Below are 26,713 nucleotides of genomic sequence, written 5' to 3' on the forward strand. Positions count from 1 at the left end.
CGGTCAAATCAGAACTTGAAAGAAAACAACAAGAATGAAACAGAATTTTTCATGCTATTTTAGTTTGACATGAAAGTCAAATGTGCCAATAAAGACTCATTAACGATCACAGACGACTACATGGAGTTGATAAGAACAAGTGGATTTCAGCTCTAATAACATAAATATGCAAAATTAGTTGATTAATCCGAAATAACAGTCATGAAGTACCATAGGTTAGTGCTGCTAATCTATGATCATGGAGCATATAGGAGCCATCGACTTAACTACTTGGATCCAAGGAAATCAAGTAACAGAGCATAAAAAAGTTTGTAATAGTAAGTTTGATGGAAAGAAATAAATTCTGTCCACAAAGGACATGAGGATCATTAAAGTCATCTCTCAAATACCATGAGTGAGCTACACTAAATTGGCATCCACAGAGATATCCTCTTGATGCAAAGAGTTCTGGGAGATGATGAGTTAGGATACTTGCCAACTAATCCAATAAAAGCAATGTACCTCGCAACCTCGGCACGTCTCCTAGCTTGATCAGCAATTTCTGAAAGCTCCCTGTAGCTATTCCCGACGGAGAAAAGGGTGCTCGTTTCTGGGGCTTGAAGTCCATGTTGAGTCCTTTGCAATGTGGCCCATTGGGCTTCTCTTTCAGGTATTCCATAACTATTCTTGGTCGTGAAGGCAGTCTGTCATCCGTAATAAGAGAAACGAGGAAGAAAAGCTTTATACGAACTTTGAGTTTCTGTTTTTTTTTTTACCAGACATATGATTGCTTGGCATCATCAAAGTAAATAAAGGAACAAATTCAATATCACTACAATGGTATACCTTCTTTTCCAAGACGTAATCCCAAGCCCTTCCCTTGAGAATGTAGCGAACCGTGAATTTGAAGAAATCAAGGGGAACATAGGTGATAACACTGTACAGCCAGATAACTCCAGCCCAGCCCCAACCAATACCTTTTATCTGTTCCAAACTCCAGTTCGCATAGACAGCAATGAGTGTTGCAACCTTCCAAAAATAAAAATCTCGGTCAAGAAATAGCTAAGAAAATGACGTCTAACATTGCAGAGAGGTTACTTGGTGGTATATACAAAGAATCTGCAGGTAAGTTTCTTTCAAAACAAGTCATGCCTATATGTCACTAACATTAGTTAATTGCGGTGTCAATTCAATAGATAAATGTTTCCCAAGATGGCTTAACTTCACAATGAACCATCAATTGATTACACGTTCAGAAGTGGAGGAATGCTTTAAGAAATTTTACCAGCTGAGCAAGCACAAAAGCACAAACTAAGAGAAATCCTGGTCGTTCCCTATATGACCAACTTTGAGATCGGGTGACGAATATGAGGCCTTGGCTCACAATGCTCAATTGCAGGTACAATGCAGACATCTTCCCATCATGATTGTGACGAAGAGATATTACTTTGAATAAACTCTACATGAAGCAGAAGTTAACTGTTACATGAGGTCATGTTATATTACAGATGGAGCAAACTTGATAAGTGATGAAATAATCAGTGACTTGACTTCTACTAATTACTTACTGGTATCTCTAACTAACAAATACCATTAAGAAATGATTAATTATATAAATTTTCATGAAAAAAAAAACTTCAGAAAAATCGCCCAACACTATAGGGCTATTCAAAAAATACCATAATGAATCAGATTTCTCAGATATCCTCTCTACGATCATAGGATGAATGGAGCTCAATGAAACTTACAGAAAAGAAGTCTGTACCGTGCATGAGCCAGAAGAAAAACACAGACGTCCCTGAAAGATACCAGCCTGAAACCGAACCAGTAGTAAAAATTTCTCCCAGATTCCAACTATCTGGCATTGGAGATGGTTTAACTCGATCCTTTGAGATGGTCATTATGGTACCCTGGAAAAACCACTCAGTTCAGACTAGACAACCAATGACAACTGCATCAGGTCAGCTAGGGGCAACAATGGACAAAGCACGCAGTTCCTACTCAAACTTTACTACTTTAGAATAATGCATACCATCATTTAGGATGGCAATGATCAAAACCATGAAAGGCGAAAAATCAAACTTCCATATCAGAGAAATAAGCATAAATCCAACCTATGGAAAATGAAATGAGATAGTTCATTAGCCAAAGTCAGCATCAGACTGTAATCAGGCAAATAATTTATAAAAAAACAAAGGGCTGTTTGGTTTCTATCCAAAACTCACCACCATGCGTATGGTAATGGATACTGCATATATCTGAGTCAGAGGAGGAGATCTGTAAAACTATATGCTACCAAGCAAAGTTACATTAAGTGGGTGAAATTAGGGCGTGGGAAGATTCAAATCACCGTGTAGTTCTTCATCCTCTAGAAAATTGCTCGACTTGTAAGAACAGCACTGATGATGACACTGAGCCCAGGTTCAGTGAGGACAATGTCTGAAGCACTTCTAGCAGCATCAGTGGCACCCGCAACAGCAATTCCAATATCAGCAACCTTCAAAGCTGGGGCATCATTCACTCCATCACCCGTCATTCCACATATATGCTTCCTCTCCTTCAGCTTCTTTACGATTTCAAATTTGTGCTCTGTTTTGTGGTAGATGATATTACAACAAGAAATTTATACAGGAAATAAGATCCCCTGATGGCAATAATGATACTTCAAGCTAACCTGGAAAGGAAAAACTCCTGCAAACCCATCAGCCTTGTCGATGAGTTCATCTACTGGAAGTCCAGCGATACCCTCATCTTTCACTTGACCAAGCAATGAAGATGAAGGATACATGTTTGTTCCCATTCCTAGCCTTCTACCTGTCTCCTTCGCAATAGCAAGTTGGTCTCCTGATGAGCCAAAAGAATAAAATTAAATAAAAAGACATTAATTAAAAGACAATTCATAAAGCAATGCAACAGAATTCCAAAGGCAAAAGAGGTGGGGAAATGACCAGCGATCATCTTCACATTCACACCCAAATTTAGGGCCCTTCGAATGGTCTCTGCACTGTCATGCCTTGGCGGATCAAAGAGGGACAAGAGACCAACCAATTGCCACGGTGACCCTGCACCCTCTTTGGTCCTCTCAGGAACTTCCTGCCCAGCAAATTTACAGAATTCAGTGACTAGAGAGCATAAGTTCCATGACATGATGGAGAAAACCAGGATAAAAAGATTCAGACCTGTCGTGCAACAGCCAATGAGCGAAGTCCACGCTCTGCATATTTTGCAATCACAGTGTGAACCTTCTTTCTAACATCTTCCTTGCAGTTGCAGAGGTCCAATATCTGTTCCCAATGCGTAATCAAAATGTCCTTTCAAAAAATGTACCACCAAAATGGCTAATACAAAACCATCGACATCAGACTTTCAATTACTATTTATAATTAAAAAGAAAAAACATGGATGAAAGAAAGAAAGAAAGAGCAACATACTTGCTCCGGAGCTCCTTTACTTGCTCGATGCCAGCTTCCATCAGCATTAATGTAGGTGAGTGCAGTTCGCTTGTCAACAGGATTGAAGGGAAGAAAATGTACTTCCGTAATACCAGCTCTTGCCTATTTAATACATCTTAAGAACAATATTAATAATCACATCAAATATGAGTTTCTCCACCTATGAGGAGTTGAATTTAAAGCATGCAATTTCAAGATATACCTCCTTTGGGTCAGCAAGCATCCCAACCATTGCAGCATCAATCGCATCCTGGTTTTCTGTCCTTGATGCTCTTGCTGCCAATAAAATCACATGCTCCTTATCAACACCTTTAGCAAACACCTCAATCAGGCTTTTGTCAATGCTCAGCTTGTTGAGGGTCAGTGTCCCAGTTTTATCACTGCAGAGCACGTCCATGCCGGCCATTTCCTCGATTGCGGTCATCCTTTTAGTGATGGCCCCTTGCTGAGAGAGCCTGTGAGACCCGATTGCCATGGTCACAGACAAAACCGTGGGCATGGCTATGGGTATGCCACCAATCAGCAGGACCAAGATGTTGTCTATTCCATCCCTGTACTTCCGGTGTTGCACAGCATACATGACGACCGCCTCAATAACAATTCCAATTGCAATGGAGATGATGCAGAAATTTCCGATGGACCGGAGGACCCTTCTGAAAATGTCCTTCTTGGTTGGTGCTATCCACTAGATGGGCAGACCTGCCAAAGAAGGTGTGGAGACCAGTGGCAATGACGACTGCCTCAATTTCACCGTGCTTGCAGGTGGAGCCAGAATAGACTAAATCCCCAGGATTCTTTGTGATAACCCGGCCCAATTGGGCCCAAAACCAGCTCACAAAGCCCACCAGAAAAAAAAAAAAAAAAGGGGAAACAGAGGAGAAGACTCCCGGAGTCTTCTTCCTCCTCTCACCGGCTCCCAATCGGAGTCGGAAAGAGCTCCCCTCCGGCTCTATTTAAGGAGGAGAACCCTCCTCTCTCCCTCTCACCAAAGACCAGAGACCCAGTCAGTGGCAATCGCCGGAAAACCACCACGGAGACCGTTCCTATGCCATCTTTTTTGCTCACCGGAAAAGCCTCGCCGGCGTTGAAGGTGAGCCTCCTCCCCTTCCTCTCTTCTCCTCCTTCCTCCCCGTGACCATGTGCACGATCGCCGGCGACCGGAGTCGCCGGATTTCTTTGAGAAAGGGATTCGGTCCCTTTTGTATGTTTGGGCATCGGTGGCCGCCGCTGGCCACCGGCTTGGCCCTCCTCTTGCCGTTGGGTCGCCCCTCCTCTTGCCGACGGCCGCCCCATGTCGGTCGCACCGCCGGCCGACCAGCCAACAGGGAATTGTGAGATCCCCTGTTTCGGCCCAATGGAAGCCCGGGAAGAAGAAAAGAAAAAGGAAGAAGAAGAAGAAAAGAAAAGAAAAGAAAAAGGGAAAAAGAAAAAGAAAAGAAAAAGAAAAAAAAGAAAAGAAAAAAGAAAAAGAAAAAGAAAAGAAAAAGAAAAAAATACATATATATAATAAAGATAATGATAATAATAATAATAATAATAATAATAATAATAATAATAAAAAGAGAGAAAAAGAAAAAAAAAAGAAAAAAAATATAATAATAATAATAAAAAATACATGTGAGAGAAAGTTTCTCTCATCTCTCTCTTAAGTCTTTCTCTCTCTAGAATTGGACTTTCTCTCTCTACATTCTCTCTCCATTTTCTCTCTCTAGATTTTCTCTCTATTTTCTCTTTCTAGATCTTTTATCTCTTTCTATGGATTTCATCTCTCTAGGGTCATTCTCTCTCTCTGATTGCATCACAGACCCTAGGATAAACTTGAGATGAAAATATGATGATCTGAGACTGCTCCGAAATTCATGCAATAGATTAGATCCCGATCCGATCCTTATTCGAAATTGATAACATCAATCATGGTTAATCCATATTAAGTCACCCTGATATGACCACTAATGATCTCAATCATGAATACCACTTTTGAAGGATACGAAGATTCTCTCTCCACTTTCTCTCTCTACTTTCTCTCTCATGACCGACTTTCTCTCTCTAAGAAGGTCTATGAATCATGTACCGAGTCATGCCTTCATCTTTTAGGGGTTCATATTGACTCTAACAAGATAATTCGAAGTTGCTTTGATATCCGTGCTTTATGTCAACCTCATTTGATTACATCAAGGATCTTTCAAATTCATTATTAAAGAATCTTATTGATTGATCTTGACCTTAATTCGATCTGTGCTTCACGATTTCTTAATCAAATCACTTGAATCTGACCCTCAGATCAGAGATCCTGAATTACCCTGGTATCTGGATGGTCCGACACATCCGGACAACAGTCCTATTTCCTTATGATTTAATCTTATTATATTTATGGAATAGAAATTGATGATGATTTGATATTTTAAATAGGATTAGCTGATTCTTTTAACGAAGTCTGAAGATCTAAGATGAACGAGGTAAGTGGATCTTATACTCCTTATTTATTTTTAAATGATCATATTTTCATGCAAAGAATTGTTATTGATGAAATCATAAAATAAGGATCGGCATATGTGATATGAAAAAGCATGTTTTATTATGAGCATTGATTTCATGAATATGTCTTATGAAAATAGCATGATTATGAAGCATGAATTTTATTATTTTTTCATCTATGTATATGTATGCTTTAAGAAAAAGATATAATGATTTCAAAGGCTCTCAGATGGCTATGAATGAATCCATTCGGGAAGGTCGACATCCGGAGCTAGCATCTACACGAAACATGGCCCTGCCAGCGGGTATAAAGTTGGCACATGAATTAAGAACTCTGTCGATTAAGAAACATGGTCCTGTCATGGGTATAATAGTGACCTTAGCATGAATATCTGTGAGCAATATTTTGAAACATGACATGAATACATGATGAAAATGATTTATGATTCATGATTGTGAAATATACATGATTTATGCATGCATGATGAGTTTATAACTTGTTTTGTTATATGCTCTATGAAATGCTTTATTTTGTATTATCTGTTATTTTTTAAATATTGCATTATCATGAAAAACTTATATTTGATCCGATAAGAAAGTACAAGTTCTACTTACTGGGCTAGTGTAGCTCATATTCTTTTTGTTTTCTTTTTGTTTGAACAGAGAAATAAGGTTAGGATCAGCAAAAGGAATCCAAGCTTGAAGATCGGCATAGCAAGCTAAAAAATTTGACAGTCAAAATTTATTTTATTTTATAATCATGGATTTGTAGTTATTTATGAATGTTGATATTCGGGTTAGTACTTGCTTTTGGATTTAGATGCTCTGAACCAATATTGGTTTGATTATTTGATGAATAATAGAATTGAATCTTTTTATTTGACGGATTTTAGATGATTATGATGGATTGGCTTCGTGTTATCGTGGGCTCCATCCCTCGGTAGCATGGCCGTGTTATGTCCCGGATTTGGGACGTGACATTTTATGATATCAGAGCCTAGGTTATAATCATTGGAAATTATGATATAAATGATATAAATGATTAGGATATGATAGAACAATATCAGAGCTTAGGTTTAAGATCATTGAAATTATAAAGTAATATCAAAATTTTATATATGATCAATAGGATGTGACCGAATGGAGTATAATGGATAATATCAGAGCTTAAGATTATGATCATTAAGGACGTGATAGAATGATATAAAGTTTAGGTTATGATCACTAGAGAATATGACTTAAGTGGTATTTGAACTTAAGATTATCATTATTCAGGATTGTGACTTTAGTGATATTTGAACTTGAGGCTAAGATCATGAGGAACACGATAGATATAAAAGAAAGGATTCAATAATTTGATTTCGAATCAATAGGTATTATGATGAAATTTATGCATAAGTGGCATATGAGGTCTATAATAGAATTGATGAGTTATATCATAGATTTCAATTAGCAAAGTTGACCTGAGTACGAGAAGTGCTGACCCTAGAATGAAGTGGGAGGTATTGATATATTATGTTAGGTATATTTGATGATATTGGAATGCTAAACCTATATGGATAAAGGATATGATAATTTTGCTGATTTTGATGTTAATTTCTTTGCAAAGAAAGGTTGGTTTGGAAGTTGTCTAAATGATTGTAAGGTAAATCGAAGGTTAACTCAAATTAATTCTAGACATATTGGATTCTTGAGGGGTGGTGAAGCTTATGTAATAAGTTCAAATATAGAAGGTGGATGAAGATTTAATTTTAATGTGCTATGCCTAAGAGATAGTAATAACAAAAAAATCTTAAATTTTACCCTAAATTATATTTGAAATATGAAAGTTGGATCTATCTTTGATTGATTTAATATACAAAGATATTTTAATTTTTTTATAGATTTAGATAATTTGATAAATTAAGATCAGAGTGCGCAGCAAAAGCGTGGTGGTCTGAATTGATTAGAAATATTAATCCTTTAAATCAAAAGATATTATGAAATACGTTAATTGTAAATAAGGAAGGATTTTACTGATAATAAATGGATGCTAGAAAAAAAAAATCTATCTGATCAAGGAAAGACTCAAAGCAGCACAGGATAGACAGAAGAGTTGGACAGATAGAAAAAGAAGAGAATTGAAATTTTACTTTGGTGATCATAATTTTCTAAAAGTATCCCCTACAAAAAGTGTCATGAGGTTTGGGAGACATGGCAAGCTGAGTCCGCGATATATTGGACCTTTTGAAATTTTAAATCGAGTAGGAGATGTTGCTTACGAATTAGCCTTACCACCAGATTTATCCAAAGTGCACAATGTCTTTCATGTTTCACTACTGAGAAAGTTTGTACCTGATCCAAACAGTGTGATAAAGTATGAGCCCTTGCAAGTTCATGAAGATCTAACCTATGAAGAATTTTCTCTTCGAATTATTGATCGAAAAGAGCAAGTTCTAAGACAGCGTATCATTCCGTATGTAAAGATTCATTGGAGTAATCATGAAGAGAGAGAGGCCACATGGGAGCTTGAAGATGATATGAAGATGAAATATCCACACTTATTTGAAAATGAAGGTATGTTAAATTTCGAGGATGAAATTATTTTTAGGGGGGTAGAATGTGATAACTCGGTCCAATTGGGCCCAAAACCAGCTCACAAAGCCCACCAGAAAAAAAAAAAAAGGAGAAACAGAGGAGAAGACTCCCGAAGGGAGTATTCTTCCTCCTCTCACCGGCTCCCAATTGGAGTCGGAAAGAGCTCCCCTCCGGCTCTATTTAAGGAGGAGAACCCTCCTCTCACCCTCTCACCAAAGATCGGAGACCCAGTCGGCGGCAATCGTCGGAAAACCACCGCGGAGACCATCCCTGTGCCATCCTTTTTGCTCGCCGGAAAAGCCTCGCCGACGTTGAAGGTGAGCCTCCTCCCCTTCCTCTCTTCTCCTCCTTCCTCTCCGTGACCGTGTGCACGATCGCTGGTGACCGGAGTCGCCGGATTTCTTTGAGAAAGGGATTCGGTCCCTTTTGTATGTTTGGGCGTCGGTGGCCGCCGTCGGCCACCAGCTTGGCCCTCCTCTTGCCATTGGGTCGCCCCTCCTCCTGCCGATGGCCGCCCCATGCCGGTCGCACCGCCAGCCGACCAGCCAACAGGGGATTGTGAGATCCCCTATTTCGGCCCAATGGAAGCCCGGAAAGAAGAAAAGAAAAAGGAAGAAGAAGAAGAAGAAAAGAAAAGAAAAAGGGAAAAAGAAAAAGGGAAAAAGAAAAAAAAAAGAAAAAAAAAGAAAAAGAAAAAAATACATATATATAATAATGATAATAATAATAATAATAATAAAAAGAGAGATAAAGAAAAAGAAAAAGAAAAAAGAAAAAAAATATAATAATAATAAAAAAAATATATGTGAGAGAAAGTTTCTCTCATCTCTCTCTCTTAAGTCTTTCTCTCTCTAGAATTGGACTTTCTCTACATTCTCTCTCCATTTTCTCTCTCTAAATTTTCTCTCTATTTTCTCTCTCTAGATCTTTTATCTCTTTCTATGGATTTCATCTTTCTAGGGTCATTTTCTCTCTCTGATTGCATCACAGACCCTAGGATAAACTTGAGATGAAAATATAATGATCTGAGACTGCTCCAAAATTCGTACAATAGATTAGATCCCGATCCAATCCTTATTTGAAATTGATAACATCAATCATAGTTAATCCATATTAAGTCACCCCGATATGACCACTAATGATCTCAATCATGATTGCCACTTTTGAAGGATACGAAGATTCTCTCTCCACTTTCTCTCTCTACTTTCTCTCTCATGACTGACTTTCTCTCTCTAAGAAGGTCTATGAATCCTGTACCGAGTCATGCCTTCATCTTTCAGGGGTTCATATTGACTCTAACAAGATGATTCGAAGTTGCTTTGATATCCGTGCTGTATGTCAACCTCATTTGATCATATCAAGGATCTTTCAAATTCATTATTAAAGAACCTTATTGATTGATCTTGACCTTAATCCGATCTGTGCTTCACGATTTCTTGATCAAGTCATTTGAATCTGACCCTCAGATCAGAGATCCTGAATTGCCCTGGTATCTGGATGGTCCGACATATCCGGACAACAGTCCTCTTTTCTTATGATTTAATCTTATTATATTTATGGAATAGAAATTGATGATGATTTGATATTTTAAATAGGATTAGTTGATTCTTTTAACGAAGTCTGAAGATCTAAGATGAACGAGGTAAGTGGATCTTATGCTTCTTATTTATTTTTAAATGATCATATTTTCATGCAAAGAATTGTTATTGATGAAATTATAAAATAAGGATCGGCATATATGATATGAAAAAGCATGTTTTATTATGAGCATTGATTTCATGAATATGTCTTATGAAAATAGCATGATTATGAAGCATGAATTTCATTATTTTTCCATCGATGTATATGTATGCTTTAAGAAAAAGATATAATGATTTCAAAGGCTCTCAGATGGCTATGAATGAATTCCTTCGGGAAGGTCGACATCCGGAGCTAGCATCCACACGAAACATGGTCCTGCCAGCGGGTATAAAGTTGGCACATGAATTAAGAACTCTGTCGATTAAGAAACATGGCCCTGTCACGGGTATAATAGTGACCTTAGCATGAATATCTGTGAGCAATGTTTTGAAACATGACATGAATACATGATGAAAATGATTTACGATTCATGATTGTGAAATATACATGATTTATGCATGCATGATGAGTTTATAACTTGTTTTGTTATATGCTCTATGAAATACTTTATTTTATATTATCTGTTATTTTTTAAATATTATATTATCATGAAAAACTTATGTTTGATCCGACAAGGAAGTGCAAGTTCTACTTACTGGGCTAGTGTAGCTCATATTCTTTTTGTTTTCTTTTTGTTTGAACAGAGAAATAAGGTTAGGATCGGCAAAAGGAATCCAAGCTTGAAGATCGGCATAGCAAGTTGAAAAATTTGGCAGCCAAAATTTAATTTATTTTATAATCATGGATTTGTAGTTATTTATGAATGTTGAGATTCGGGTTAGTACTTGCTTTTGGATTTAGATGCTCTGAACCAATATTGGTTTGATTATTTGATGAATAATAGAATTGAATCTTTTTATTTGACGGATTTTAGATGATTATGATGGATTGGCTTCGTGTTATCGTGAGCTCCATCCCTCGGTAGCATGGCCGTGTTATGTCCCGGATTTGGAGCGTGACATTCTTGGTCATAGGAAGGCATTCTCCAGTGAGTGCAGATTGATCAATCTTTAGTGGGTCACCCTCGAGGAGGCATGCATCGGCAGGAATGATATCTCCAAGTTTGATACCGATGATATCTCCAGGAACAAGAATCACTGCATCATCCTCGCTCCACTTGCCATCCCTAAGCACCTGCAGACATTGTCATGAGTAGTAAAAAAAAAAAAAAGAAAAATTAAAAAAAAAAATATTAGATGAAAAGATTCAAAACATTGTGGAGGTATTGTCATGTCTCGTAACCTTAGTTTTTGGAGCGAGATTAGCCATGAGAGCAGCAGCTGCATTACCGGCATTGTTTTCTTCAATGAAACTAATGGTGGAGTTGATCAGGAGCAGAATAATGATTCCAATGAAGTCCTGCCAATCAGGAGGTCTCCCAGAGCCATTTGCCAATACAATGGCTGGTAGTGCAGCTGATTCCATGACCCATGAGAGTGGATTCCACATAAACCCCAAAAAATTGAAAAATTTTGATTCCTGCCATTAAAGAACCATACAGTCATGGTTTCAGTAAAGAGACAGAAAATAGGGCGAATGATCTGATAGGAAGTACTGACCTTTTTCTCCTCGAGCTTGTTTTTCCCAAAGAACTGGAGCCGGTTGGCTCCTTCCTCCTGGGAGGATAGGCCGTCTTTGGTGCATTTAAGATGCTGAAACACCTCCCCTATAGGAATTTGTACCTGAGGTGATATCAAGAAAACCAACAGATTGAATAATAGATTAAAAATTAAACAAAAACAGTTCTATTCCAAAGAATACAACCTGCATCTTCCTTGGTGCAAAATATATCAAATCATGAACAGTTTGTAGATTCTCAGTTACAAAACAGCCCTCTTTATTCACATAAAATTAGACTTTTATTTTCTCTAAAAAAAAAGTCTAATATTTTAGTTCAACTATGAATGGCAATTTATGACCCGATCTGTTAACCTAATTCATAAATAACCAGCTTTATACATGTTTGGATTTGACATAAATGAATTTAGGTAATAAACATGTCGGCACATCTACACCTATTTATTAAATGGATAAAGGCTTCGAGTTAAACCATTTTGACCCGTTTAATAGTTAGGTCGGATCATAATTTTACCCATTTAACCTACTCAAGATATGTTGAATTTATTTAAAACCAGCTTAATCTATTTATATCTTGTTTAACCTAAGCCACTTATCTTGTTTAACTTATTTAAATCCATTTAATCGATTAAAATTTCACTTAATCTATTTAACTTAATTTGATCTATTTAATAAATAGGTTATATAGATCAGATCAAATTATCAAAAATATAATAAATAGATGAAATTCATATCTAAATTTATACCTGAATTTTTGACAAAAAGGCCAAGTCTGAATCGACAAATTTTTTATGCAACCTGCATCTAACTTGATTGCCACCCTTAAGTTCAACCTAGTTGAAAGAAGTTTAGCCTTTTAGTTCCGGTTCACAAATAATAAAATAAACCAAGTAATATGTAAACAAGTAGATACTCAAAAAGTAAAAGGAAAATTTGATATAAGCCAAATTGTTTTTCAATATATAAAAAGAGTTCCATTAAATCAAAAAAAAAAAAAAAAATTACAAGCATCAAATGCACTTGTTCACAAAGGGTAAGCTTCATGGAATGATAAGATTCCAACATTGTGATTTGTGACCATGGTGTCACTGATCCAAAATATAAAAACAATCACTCTCTATATATCCGACCCTCCCAAACCACTCAATGGCATGAGCCTTGTGCACCAGACCGTCTTTTTTATCAGAAACACTCGTTCACAAGACAAACCTTTAATTTTCCTTCTCTTTTCTCCTATTAACTTATCGAAAAATCCCTTTAAATCAAAAAAAAAAAAAATATCAAGCAGATCTTGATAATCAAGAAACCATCATAAACATTAGTTTTAACTTCTGTAGTCTATCTTTTTCCTTGAAAACTTCTACTAAAAAAATAAACAAAAAAAGCAGAATTGATCGAGATACAGAGTGAAAAAGCCTTACCAAATCGATCGGCTCCATTAGGATATCCTCCAAACCAATCATGTTGTTGCAATTCCCGCTCATGTTTGCAAAGACAAACTCCCGAGAGATGAAATCCTAAAAAATTATAATGAAGAAGATAAATAAGAGAGAAAGAGAGCAGTAAAACTCCAGTGCACTCGGCTTCGTATAGATTCTTTACAACTTAGGAGATTCTTAGGTCATCAGAACTTGGAGTCTTTTTGTTGGAGAAATAAAAACTGCTTATGTTCCTTCAAATCTTATCAGGGTACATTCCATGAAAATTATATTCACATGTAGGTCAAATAGAACTAATAGGCGGAAGGAAGTGTTGTGCCCATGCGTAGATTAGAATCAAATTGTTGTCCAAATCGAATCATCCGAGTCGTTTCAACGAGTCGTTTCAACGAGTCGTTTCAAATTCTTATACAAATGGACTCTTCTATCTCACCCCTATCCTATCCCATCCTTACCCTCACATCGATAAGCTCAGGCTTATCCTAGAGCGTATGCTTTCAAATTTCAACGTGACAAAGTCATTCTAAAGAAGATCCACCATATGCGTCCAAGGATTCTCACTGTCCTACCATTAAACTATTAAAAATTTTATTCTATAGCCTGGTTGTATGCAACCTTTGTTTAATACGCAGTCACAAGTTCAGTATTCAGAAACAATTTGGCCAGATAAATATATATGATATCGGAAATACTTGAAAAAAAATTATAGACTTCCAAAAACTTTGGAGTAGTTCTAATCCAGGAAAAATGAGTTTGGGTCTTTAGATATGACAAACTTATCCTGTGACAAATTGATTAGTTTTCATCGGAAACCTTAACTATACAACAAGTATAGACATAATAATAACAACTTGCCTAACTGCCTATCCAAAATGTATATTTAATTAATCTTATCTCTTCCCAAGATCTTCCTCCATTCAGACCCATTTAAACTTGTATCAAATAAATATCCTTTTCCCTTGATATCAAAAACTTACTTCTGTGACGGTAAGTACCGTAAAGTCCAACAACTGTTAGTTTCAGCTGGTTGGCACTTGTATCTCCCAAGAGACCAGCCAATTGCCACGGTGACCCTGCACTCTCTTTGGTCCTCTCAGAAACTTTTTTCTGTAGGTAGATATTTGGTCAGGACATCATCTTTCAGAATTTTTTCGATACCACATGATACAGTAAGAAAAAAATAAAATAAAATAAAAAATAATCAAATATATGGATTAGCCAAAAAAAGACTCATCTCCACGGGACATTCAAATTTCACTATTAGAAAAAAAAAAATATTACAAGAGAAGATATTATCCTCAACTCTCATACACCCAATTTCTTCCTCACAAGAAGTTCTCTCTCACAAAAGCTCTCTCTCTAGGAAGATCTTCCTAAACCCCTTAAGCGACCGCTGTCCGCTGTCCAAGAACCTCCCTGCTCTTTCTCCTCTCAACGTCCTAACATCTCTCTCTCTGTGGGTTCTCTGTTTTCGCTGAAGAAAACTGGCCCGCCATAATTCTCTGTTGCGTGATCAGGTCTTTTAAAGGCTTAAAAACCCAACACAAACAGGAAACAGACTCCTTAAAGGACCCAAAGAGACCCCTTGATCCGTTGGATCTCGACCGGAAGACCCAGGACCAGCTGATCGCGCCTTGATCCATGAAACAGTGCGTAGACTGCGATAAAAGATACAGAAATACCGTGCAGTCCATGGTGGACCACAAGAAACTGAGGAAAAATGCCCCTTCGGTCCACGCGCCTAGCTGTGCACCGTCCGGTTCACGATGGATCGGGCTACAGGCTCCCAGGCACGGGCTCGTGTGGGCCTGGGCCACGCCCGTGCGTGCCTGGGCCTTGGCTGCGCCCGCGCGCTCGTGCGCCTAGGCCGCGCACCGCCACACACAGCCACGCTGCCACCGACAGTCCTCTACCGCTCCGAATTCGGTGCCGACTGCAATCGAGCATATCTCGACCATCCAGACTCCGTTTGAGGTGATCTTAGGCTCGTGGGACTCCGTTTTTCATCGTGGACATCGCTGTGGGCTCAATATGGATCAAATTTTGAGGCATCAAATCTTAACAATTTCTATCTCGACTCGACATTCGGCCGTCTCTTGACTCCAAGAGCTTTTGGATCTCCTCGCCCCCATGTCCTGGGGCAATTGCCTACTGATCATGGATGGGCAAACATGGGAGTCGAGCCAGGACACTCAATCCCATCTCCATTGTATGCTGTTCTTCTCCTGATCTGAGACCTGCTCGGGGTATCATCCTGCGGCAATAGGAATCTCATCTTGCGATATCACTTTTCATCCTCCCGAGTCTCCTGTCTTGTGTCCGATCCACCTTCACTTGGAGCTCCATCTCGCTCTGGACTCTTGATTTTTGAAGCTCCACCTCGCACTGGGCTCCCTGCCAAATAATAATGTCCTCTCCTCCTCTTCTTTCTCTCTAGAATAATCTTATCACCGCATAATACCTTCAAGATTTCTCCACCAGCTACCGTCCTGTAGCCTCTCAAATCCAATCTGCTCAATGAGATAAGATTCCACCTGAAATCAAATATGTATCAGATCACCTCTATTCTCCTCACTGCACCATCATGTATCCTCCAACTGATCATCCCGATGTCTCTGATCGCACAGCATAATCTATCCGACAGATAAACAGTGCCCTCACTGTTCTCCATGGAGTCAAACTGCTCATCTCTAAAATATACACGATAGATGTATGCAGAATCTAAAATCCACTGCTGGAAAAAAGTAGATACCTTGTTAGATATCTCCAAGATATCTCCTTCTGAATCGCTACTAGCTATCGCTACAGCAGCCATCGTTCGATCCTTGAGTTGAGGATAATCTCTGGCTAGATGTCCCAACTCATCACACTGGTAACATCTGATCTTGCTCAAGTTCCTCCTGAACTTTGATCGCCCTCGTCGCGATCTTCTATCGCTCCGTATACCACCTTCTGTTCCTCCAAAAACTATCAAAGCTGATCTACCGCCGCCTGAGCTCGAAGCTAGGTTATTTCTCTTGAGAACCTCATTCTGAAATATCATCATGGTGATCTCATCTATTTTGATGGTGCTCTTTCCCATTAGAAGAGCAGTCACCAAGAACTCATACAAAGGAGGAAGCGACGTTAGTAAAACCAACACCCTGATCTTCTCCTCAATATTCTCACCAACGCTGAGGAGGTCGGTGAGGATCTTCTGGAAGTTGCGATCTTCTCCTCAACATTCTCACCAATGCTGAGGAGGTCGGTGAGGATCTTCTGAAAGTTGCTGAGATGCTCCTGCACGCTCTATCCCTCAGTCATCCGTAGTTAATAGAACTGCCTCCAGAGAAAAAAAGTATTGGTGAGAGATTTCACCATGTACAACTCCTCGAGCTTCGACCACAGTATCATTGAAAAAGTTTCGCTAAGCACATGGATCACCACCTCATCCGCTAGGTACATACGGATGGTACTCACCATCTGCATCTGTAGCCGTCTCCAATCCTGCACCTCCATGGTGGTCGGCTTCTCCTTGCATAAGAGAGCATCTATCAACCCTTGCTGGATGAGCACGTCCTTCACCCTTGCCTGCCACAAGGAGAAATTGCTCTTTCCATCAAACTTGTTGATCTCCATCTTGATTGATCATGTCTTCTCCATCTTCAGTCTTGCTCACCACCGCTGCAATCTGCATCTTTGTACCATCTCACTGTGATACCACTTGTAGGTGGATGTTTGGTCAGAGCACCACCTCCCAGGACCTTTTTGATACCGTACGATGCAGTAGAAAGAAAGAAGAAATAAAATAGAAAACAATCAAATATGTAGATAAGCTAAAAAAGGGCTCGCCTCTATAGGGCATGCAAATTTCACTATGAGAAAAAAAAATATTACAAGAAGAGATCTCACCCTCAACTCTCGTACACCCAATTTCTTCCTCACAGAAAGTTCTTCTTCACAAAAGCTCTATCTCTAGAAAGACCCCCCGAACCCCTAAAACAACCGTTGTCCACTGTCCAGAAGCCTCCCTGCTCCTTCTCCTCTCAGCATCCTAGCGTTTCTCTCTCTCTCTCTTTGTGGGTTCTCTATTTTTGCTGAAGAAAACTGCATCGCCATAATTCTCTATTGCGTGATCAGGCCTTTTAAAGGTTTAAAAACCCAACACAAACAGAAAACAGACTCGTTAAAAGACCCAAAGAGACTCCTTGAACCATTGGATCTCGATCGAAAGCATTCAGGACAATCAGATCGCACCTTAGTCCATGAAATAGTGCATAGACTGCGAGAAATGATCCAGAAACACTGTGCGGTCCATGATGGACCATGAAAAATCGAAGGGAAATGCCCCCTCGGTCCACGTGCCTGACTGTGCACCGTCCGATTCACGGTGGATCGGGCTATGGGCTTCCAAATGCAGGCTCGCATGGGCCTGGGCCGCGCCCTCATACTCGCACGCCTAGACTTGGGCCGCATCCTGTGTGCCCAGGTCGCGTGCTGCCTCACCTGAGCCATGCACTGCCGCGCTGCCGCCGGTAGTCCTTCACCACTTCGAATTCTGTGCCGACTTCAATCGAGCATATCTCGATCATCCGGACTCCGTTTGAGATGAACTTAGGCTCGTTGGACTCCGTTTTTCATCGCGGACTTCGCTGTGGGCTCAATAGGAACCGAATCTCAAGGCGTCAAATTCTATCACTTCCTGCCCAGCAAATATACAGAATTTAATGACCAGAGAGCATAAATTCCATGACATGATGGAGAAAACCAGGATAAAAGGAATCAGACGTGTTGTGCAACAGCCAATAAACGAAGTCCACGCTCTGCATATTTTGCAATCACAGTGCGAACCATCTTTCTAACATCTTCCTTGCAGTTGCAAAGGTCTAATATCTGTTTCCAATGTGTAATCAAAATGTCCTTTCAAAAAATGTACCATCAAAATGGCTAATGTAAAACAGTCGACATCGAAATGTCTAGTGTCCTTAAGATATATTTAATTTATTTAAAACTAGCTTAACATATTTATGTCCTGTTTAACCTAAGCCACTTATCTTGTTTAATTCATTTAAATCTATTTAATCGGTTCAAAATCCACTTAATCTATTTAACATGATTCGGTCTATTTTATAAATAGATTATATGTGTTGGGTTGGGTTACCAAAAATTTAATAAATAGGTCAGATTCATAACTGAAATTTTAGTCTATTTAATAAATAAATCAAATTTAAATTGACAAATTTATGATGCAATCAGCATCCAATCTAATTGCCACACCTATGTTCAACCCAGTTCAAAGAAGTTTAGCCTTTTAGTTCCAATTCACAAATATAAAAATAAAACAAGCAATATGTAAACAAGTAGATACTTAAAAATGAAAAAGAAGATTTGATCTAAACAAAAACATTTTTCGATATATATAAAGAGTTCCATCTAATCAAAAAAAAAAAAAAAAATCAATTGCAAGCATCAGATGCACTTGTTCATAGAGTAAGCATCATAGAACGGTAAGATTGCAACATTGCGATTTATGACTAAGGTGTCACAGGTCCAAAAACAATTACTCCCTGTACATCCGATCCTCCCAGACCACTTAATGGCACGAGCCTTGTTCACCAGGTCGCTCTTTTTATCAAAAGCACTCATTCACAAGATAAAATCTCTGATTTTCCTTCCCTTTTCTCAAATTTACTTATTGAAAAATCCCATTAAAGCAAGAAAAAACATCAAGCAGATCTTGATAACGAAGAAACCATCATAAACATTATTTTCAACTTCTCTAGTCTTTATTTTTTTCCATGAAAACTTCTACTGTATATCACAAAAAAGAAAAAGCAGGATTGATCGAGATATAGAGTAAAAAAGCCTCACCAAATCGATCGATTCCACTAAGATATCCTCGAAACCAATCATGTTGTTGCTATCACTGCTCAACTTTGCCGAGGCAAACTCCCGAGTGATGAAATCCTAAAACATTATAATGCCGAAGATATTTAATAGAGAAAGAGAGCAATAGGGAAAAAGTGTTTTAAAAGGACAAGTGAAACAAGAACCACTACGTCTCTTCTCAGGAGTGGTTCACCCGATTCCTTCCTATGAATCCCTCTTCCAATATAACAACCTCGATGCAGGCCCCATCAGATGATTCAAACAACAAATAGCGATTACGACTAACCAATAGAAAATTATGAATTTTTTTTCCAAAAAAAAAAAATCGTCCTCAACCGTGGAGCATCCCAACACTTTATGGCACTGTTTGGATTCCGTAGAGTTTAAATTTTACTGGAATAAAGTTTCGTGTCACCTGCATTAGCGTCCACATCGGCTTCTCTATCGGTTTAATCCCGTTATGGATAGCTTCCCGCCTCTTCGCACTCTTGCTCTGGTTCGCTCTTTTTTTCTCCTTCTTCAATGCAAAGGAATCAGAGCGGCCTGCGGGACTTGCCCGGGGTCTGCAGAACACCAAACATTTGTGGTGCACCATTAAGCATGTCTAACACAGGTGACGCGAAACTCGATTCCAGTAAAATTTAAACTCTAAGGAATCCAAACAATACGATAAAGTGTTGGGGTACTCCTTGGCTGAGAATGAATTTTCTTTTAATTTTTTTTGAAACAAAATTTCATAATTTTCTATTGATTAGCCACATTTGCTATCTGTTGTTTGAATCGTCTGTTGGGGCCTGCATCGAGGTTGTTATATTGGAAGAGGGATTCGCGGGAAGGAATCGAGTGAACCACTATGAAAAGAGAGACGTAGTGGTTTTTGCTTCACTTCTTCTGCTTTCAAAACTCTTTTTTCTTATTGCTCTCTTTCTCTATTATATATCTTCGGCATTATAATTTTTTAGGATTTCGTCTCTCAGGAATTCATCTTTGCAAAGATGAGCGGGGATGGCAACAACATGCCTAGTTTGGAGGATATCCTAATGGAGTTGATCAATTTGATGAGGCTTTTTCACTTTGTATCTCGATCAATTCTCCTTTTTCTGTTTATTTTCTAGTAGAAGTTTTCATGAAAAAAGATAGACTACAGGAGTTGGAAATAATATTTATGATGGTTTCTTGGTTATCAAGATCTGCTTGATGCTCTTTCTTTTTAATTTAAAGAGATTTTTCAATAAGTGAATAGAAAAAAAAGAAAAAAAAATAAAAAAATGTCCTTGCGAGTGAGTGCTTTTTATAAAAAGGGCGGCCTGGTGCATAAGGCTTGTGCTATTGAGTGGTCTGGACAACGTGGATATAGAATGCAAATTATGCTAATATCTATTCTTTTATGATTTTTTTTTCTTTTTTTTGGATGAGAGATGGGGGGTGCGAAAAGCCAAAAATTTTGCTTATAAAAAAGAATTTACTTCAGTTTCTAAACTTACATAAATCTTTGCTAATGATAATTATTAAATGAGTTGTGCCCACTGTTTGTTGCAGTAAATCTATCAAATTGCAATTACTATATGTTCATATTAGATTGAGGTTGAGCACAGTTACTTGTCATATTGCTATCATGTAGAAGATGGTAACATGCCCTTTGCATCTTGGTGCTCGTCCCCCCTTGTTAATTTATGATTTGATTTTAAAATAACGGATCAATAATCTGTTTCTATTATGTTGACCTAAATATAAGGAGCAAATAGTTTACCATCATATGAATTTGTAACATAAACCAATTAACTTATAAACTTGTACTCAGAGGTAAGTAATAAACAATACCCAATATATCCAAATGATTATATTTCTTTAGGTAAATCGATAAACTTCCTTCTCTTCTTCATCAAGTTGGGAACATCTTGATATGATCATAATTCTCAACTCTTCCAAGTCTTCGTGTTTGTATCCAAATTTTCATTGGAGAATGCCAAGCATTATCATTTCATTAAGATTTAAGAGGATCAAATGAAACAGGCTGCCAAGAACCTTTGCTTTTTGTTTTCACATAAAAAACCAGTGCCCAAGCAGTAAGCACCCATGAATCCAATAAGATATTGAATTGAAGAAAACGATTCAAATATAGGGTAAGAGAAGGGAGAGGAAGATTTTCTTCAGAAGAAACAGGCAAAAAAGTATAAAAGTAAAACTATAAGAATCAGGTCTCCAATTTGGGCCCAACTCAGGAGCCCAACAGATTAAGCCCACACAAGAAGGCTCACTCAAGAAGCTCAAGTAATTGCACCTCCTGTTGATACCCCTTTCTAAGAAGAAACCTGAAGCTCCAGGTCATTCCATCTCCTATCCTCGATCCACCACGGCCAGCGATATATGGAGTGTCCTCGGATTGGCCGCTCGTGTTGTTTCTCCTGCAAAGAAGAAGTGGGGACGCCTCAAATCATCCACCAGGCCTTCACTAAGGCATCCTACGAACTCAAACAAGTTGCTTAATGGTGCACTACAAATATTTAATAAAATGACATCTCAGAAAGAAATGTTCAACAGACTCCTATCGAGCCCGGATGCATAGATGGCCCACTCCAATTCCTTTGCAATAAAGAAGGAGAAGAAAAGAGTGGAGAGTGGCGAACCAACCAGAACAACACCAGCTAGAAAAAAAGTATGAAAAGGCGAGAAGCTATCCGTAATGGGATTAAATCGATAGAGAAGCCGATGCGGATGCTAACGCAGGTGACGCGGGACTTGATTCCCGTAAAATTTGGACTCTTAAGGAATCCAAACAACGCCACAAAGTGTTGGGATACTCCACAGCTGAGAACTGATTTTTTTTTTTTTTGGAAAAAAATTTTGAAATTTCTTAAAACTTTGTTGATCACGTCCTCGCACAATTTCTATTACTTCTCTACCACTTTGCCTTCAACCGATATTACACTCCTTGAGTTCCTTTACCATGTGTTCCTCACTTTGCTTTTTCCTAATCTTATCACACATTTATGGCAACATTCTCCTGTACCACATTGCTGGTCAAATTAATTTGATTCATTTGGTTTTGCACCCTAGTGCCTGCTAAGAAATTTCTTTTACTTTGGGCATGACAACCGATCAACAGTTTATAGACACATGCAGAATACGTAAAATCATGAACAGTTTGTGGCTTTTCAGTTACAAAACAAACCCCTTTATTCATATAAATGAGCACCAAGAGGCAAAGGGCATGCTACCATCTTCTACATGGTAGTAGCAATATCACTAAGTAACTATGCTCAACCTCAATCTAATATGAACGTATAGTAATTGCAATTTGATAGAGATTTACTGCAACAAACAGCAGGCGCAACTCACTGAATAATTATCATTAGCAAAAACTGATGAAAGTTTAGAAACTGAAGTAAATTCTTTTTTGTAAGCAAAAGTTTTGGCTTTTCACACCCCTCATATCTCATCCAAAAAAAAAGGAATCATAAAGGAACAAATATTAGCATAATTTGCATTCTACATCCGCGCTGTCCAAACCACTCAATGGCACAAGCCTTGTGCACCAGGCCACCCTTTTTATCAGAAGTCACTCACAAGATAAAATCTTTGATTTTCTTTCTCTTTTTTCCTATTCACTTATTGAAAAGTCCCTTTAAATAAAAAAAAAAAAAAAAAAAAAGCATCAAGCAGATCTTGATAATCAAGAAACCATCATAAATATTATTTTCAATTACTTCTGTGGTCTATCTTTTTTAATGAGAACTTCTACTAGAAAATAAACAGGAAAAGAAGGATTGATCGAGATACACAGTCAAAAAGCCTCATCAAATCGACCGACTCCATTAGGATATCTTCCAAACCAGGCATGTTGTTCCTATCCCCGCTCATCTTTGCAAAGACGAACTCCTAAGAGACAAAATCTTAAAAAATTATAATGCCGAAGATATATAACAGAGAAAGAGAGCAATAAGAAAAAAGAGTTTTGAAAGCAAGAACCACCATGTCTCGCTTCTCACAGTGGTTCACCCGATTCCTTCGCGCGAATTTCTCTTCCAATATAATAACCTCGAAGCGGGCCCCACCAGATGATTCAAATGACAGATAGCAATTGTGACTCATCAATAGAAAATTATGAAATTTTTTTTTCAAAAAATTTAAAAAAATTTTCGTTCTCAGCCATGGAGTACCCGAGCACTTTATAGCATTGTTTGGATTTCTTGGAGTTTAAATTTTACTGAAATCAAGTTCCGCATCACCTGCATTAGACATGCTTAATGGTGCACCACAAATGTTTGGTGTTCAACAGACATCCCGCAGGCCGCTTCGATTCCTCTGCATTGAAGAAGGAGAAAAAAAGAGTGAACCAGAGCAAGAGTGCGAAGAGGTGGGAAGCTATCCATTGTGGGATTAAACCGATGCGGATGCTAATGCAGGTGATGCAGAACTTTATTCTAGTAAAATTTAAACTATTCGTGATTTTACGTATTCTGCATGTGTCTACAAACTGTTGATCGATCATCGTGCCCAATGTAAAAGAAATTTCTTAGCAGGCATTGGGGCGTAAAACCAAATGAATCAAATTAATTTGACCAGCAATGCACTGTAGGAGAATGTTGCAATGAATGTGTGATAAGATTCGAAAAAAAGCAAAGTGAGGAACATGCAGTAAAGGAACTAAAGAGTGTAATATCGGTTGAAGGCAAAGTGGTAGAGAAGTAAAAGAAATTATGCAAAGACATGACCAACAAAGTTTTAAGAAATTTCGAGATTTTTTTTTCAAAAAAAAATCCGTTCCTCTTTTTGAGATATCGTTTTATCAAACACTTATAGTGCACCATTAAGTAACTTGTCTAAGTTCGTGGGATTGCACAGCGAAGGCCTGGTGGACGATTTGAGGCATCTCCTCTTTTTCTTCGCAAGAGAAATGGCACGAGCGTCCAATCTGAAACGTTCTTGTGGGCTTAATCTGTTGGGCTACTGAGTTGGACGTAAATTGGGTACCTGATTCTTATATTTTTACTTTTATACTTTTTTGTCCATTTCTTCTCAAGAAAATCTTCTTCTCCCTTCTCTTACCCTATATTTCAATTGTTGCCTTCAATTTAATATCTTAATGGATTCATGGGTGCTTACTGCTTGGCACTGGTTTTTTATGTGAAAACAAAAGGCAGAGGTTCTTGGCAGCCTGTTGCATTTGATCCTCTTAAATCCTAATTAATAAAATGGTAATGCTTGGCATTCTCCAACGAAAATTTGGATACAAATACCAAGACTTGGAGGAGTTGAGAATTATAATCATATCAAGATGTTCCCAACTTGATGAAGAAGAGAAGGAAGTTTATCGATTTACCTAAAGAGATATAGTCATTTGGACATATTGGGTTTGCTTATTACTTACCTTTGAGTACTAATTTATCAGTTTATTGATTTATGTTATGAATTCATATGATGGTAAACTATTTGCTCCTTATATTTAGGTCAACATAATAGAATACAAATTATTGATCCGTTATTTTAAAATCAAATCATAAATTAACAAGGGACGGAAGAGGACCAAGAGGCAAAGGGCATGCTACTATCTTCTGCATGGTAGCAATATGACCGAGCAACTATGCTCAACCTCAATCCAATATGAGCATATAGTAATTGCAATTTGATAGAGATTTGCTACGGCAAACAGCGGGCGCAACTCATCGATTAATTATCATTAGCAAAGATTGATATAAGCTTAGAAACCGAAGTAAATTCTTTCTTATAAGCAAAAGTTTGGCTTTTCACACCCCCCATCTCTCGTCCAAAAAATGAAAAAAAAAAAAGAAATCATATAGGAGCAGCATATTAGCATAATTTGCATCCTCCATCCGCACTGTTCAAACCACTCAATGGCACAAGCCTTGCGCACCAGGCTGCCTTTCTTATCAAAAGCATATACTCACAAGGCAAAATCTTTGCTTTTCTTTCTCTTTTTTCCCATTCATTTATTGAAAAATCTCTTTAAATCAAAAAAAAAACATCAAGCAGATCTTGATAACTAAGAAACCATCATAAATATTATTTTCAACTTCTGTAATCTATCTTTGTTCGTGAAAACTTCTACTAGAAAATAAACAGAAAATAGAGGATTGATCGAGATACATCACGAAAAAGCCTCACCAAATCGACGGACTTTGTTAGGATATCCTCCAAACCAGGCATGTTGTTGCTATGCTCGCTCATCTTTGCAAAGACGAACTCCTGAGAGACAAAATCCTAAAAAATTATAATACCGAAGATCTATAACGAAGAAAAAAGAGTCTTGAAAGCAGAAGTGAAGCAAGAACCACTACGTCTCTCTTCTCATAGTGGTTCACTCGATTCCTTCCTGCAAATCCCTCTTTTAATATAACAACCTCGATATGGGCCCTACCAGACGATTCAAACAACAGATAGCAATTGTGACTAACCAATAGAAAATTATGAAATTTTTTTCCAAAAAATTCAAAAAAATTTCCTTTCTTAGCCGTGGAGTACCCCAACATTTTATGCCGTTGTTTGGATTTCTTAGAGTTTAAATTTTATGGGAATCAAGTTCTGCGTCATCCACATTAGCATCCATGTTTGTTCTCCATCGATTTAATCCCGTTATGGATAGCTTCCCGTCTCTTTGCAATCTTCACCTTGCTTGTGTTGCTCTGGTACACTCTTTTGTTCCCCTTCGTTACGAGGGAATTGGAGTGGCCTGAGGGCTCGGTCGGAGTCTGTTGAACACCTCCTTCTGAGGTGTCATTTTATCAAACATTTGTAGTCTACCATTAAGCACCTCGTCGGAGTTCGCGGGACGCCTCAGCGAAGGCCTAGTGGATGATTTGAGGCATTCCCGCTTTTTCTTCGCATGAGAAACGGCACAAACGGCGAATCCAAGGATGCAACCAAAGCTCAGTGTACCGCTGGCCATGGGGGATCAAGGATTGATGGGAGGTGCAATTACTTGAGCTTCTTGAGTGAGCCTTTTTGTGTGGGTTTAATCTGTTGGGCTGCTGAGTCGTACCCAAATTGGAGAACTGATTCTTATATTTTTGCTTTCCTACTTTTTTTGTCCATTTCTTCTGAAAAAAATCTTCCACTCACTTCTCTTACCCTATATTTCAATTGAATCCTTCAATTCAATATGCTAATGAATTCATGGGTGCTTACTGCTTGGGCACTGATTTTTTATGTGAAAACAAAAGGCTAAAACTCTTGACAGCCCGTCTCATTTCATCCTCTTAAACCTTAATGAAATGGTAATGCTTGGCATTCTCCAACTAAAGTTTCGATGCAAATAACAAGACTTGGAAGAGTTGAGAATTATAATCATATCAAGCAGATGTTCCCAACTTGATGAAGGAAAGAAGGAAGTTTATCAATTTATCGAAAAAAATATAGTCATTATTTGGATATATTGGTTATTGCTTATTGCTTACCTCTGAGTACAAGTTTATCAGTTTTTTGGTTTATGTTACGAATTCATATGATGGTAAACTATTTGCTCCTTATATTTAGGTCCACACAATAGAAAATAAATTATTGATCCATTATTTTAAAATCAAATCATAAATTAATAATATATGGACCAAGCATTTGAGCCCTAGGCGGAAGAGGACCAAGAGGCAAAGGGCACACTACCATCTTCTACATGGTAACAACATCACCAAGCAACTGTGCTCAACCTCA

General features: G+C 38.1%; 1 long non-coding RNA gene and 1 pseudogene across 1 annotated transcript; both read right to left on the reverse strand.

Moving 5' to 3' along the window:
* Positions 1–205: 205 nt before the first annotated feature.
* Positions 206–13,204, reverse strand: LOC105041512 (plasma membrane ATPase-like; annotated as a pseudogene).
* A 9,524-nt stretch (positions 13,205–22,728) lies between these two features.
* LOC140856132 (uncharacterized) lies at positions 22,729–25,346 on the reverse strand. Its single transcript, XR_012139502.1, has 3 exons — positions 25,175–25,346; positions 23,021–23,353; positions 22,729–22,927 (listed from the first exon to the last, which is right to left on the reverse strand). It is a non-coding gene; the product is annotated as an uncharacterized lncRNA (long non-coding RNA).
* Positions 25,347–26,713: the final 1,367 nt, after the last annotated feature.

Source organism: Elaeis guineensis, chromosome 3 (assembly GCF_000442705.2).
Source record: "Elaeis guineensis isolate ETL-2024a chromosome 3, EG11, whole genome shotgun sequence".
In the NCBI taxonomy this organism is placed as follows: domain Eukaryota; kingdom Viridiplantae; phylum Streptophyta; class Magnoliopsida; order Arecales; family Arecaceae; genus Elaeis; species Elaeis guineensis.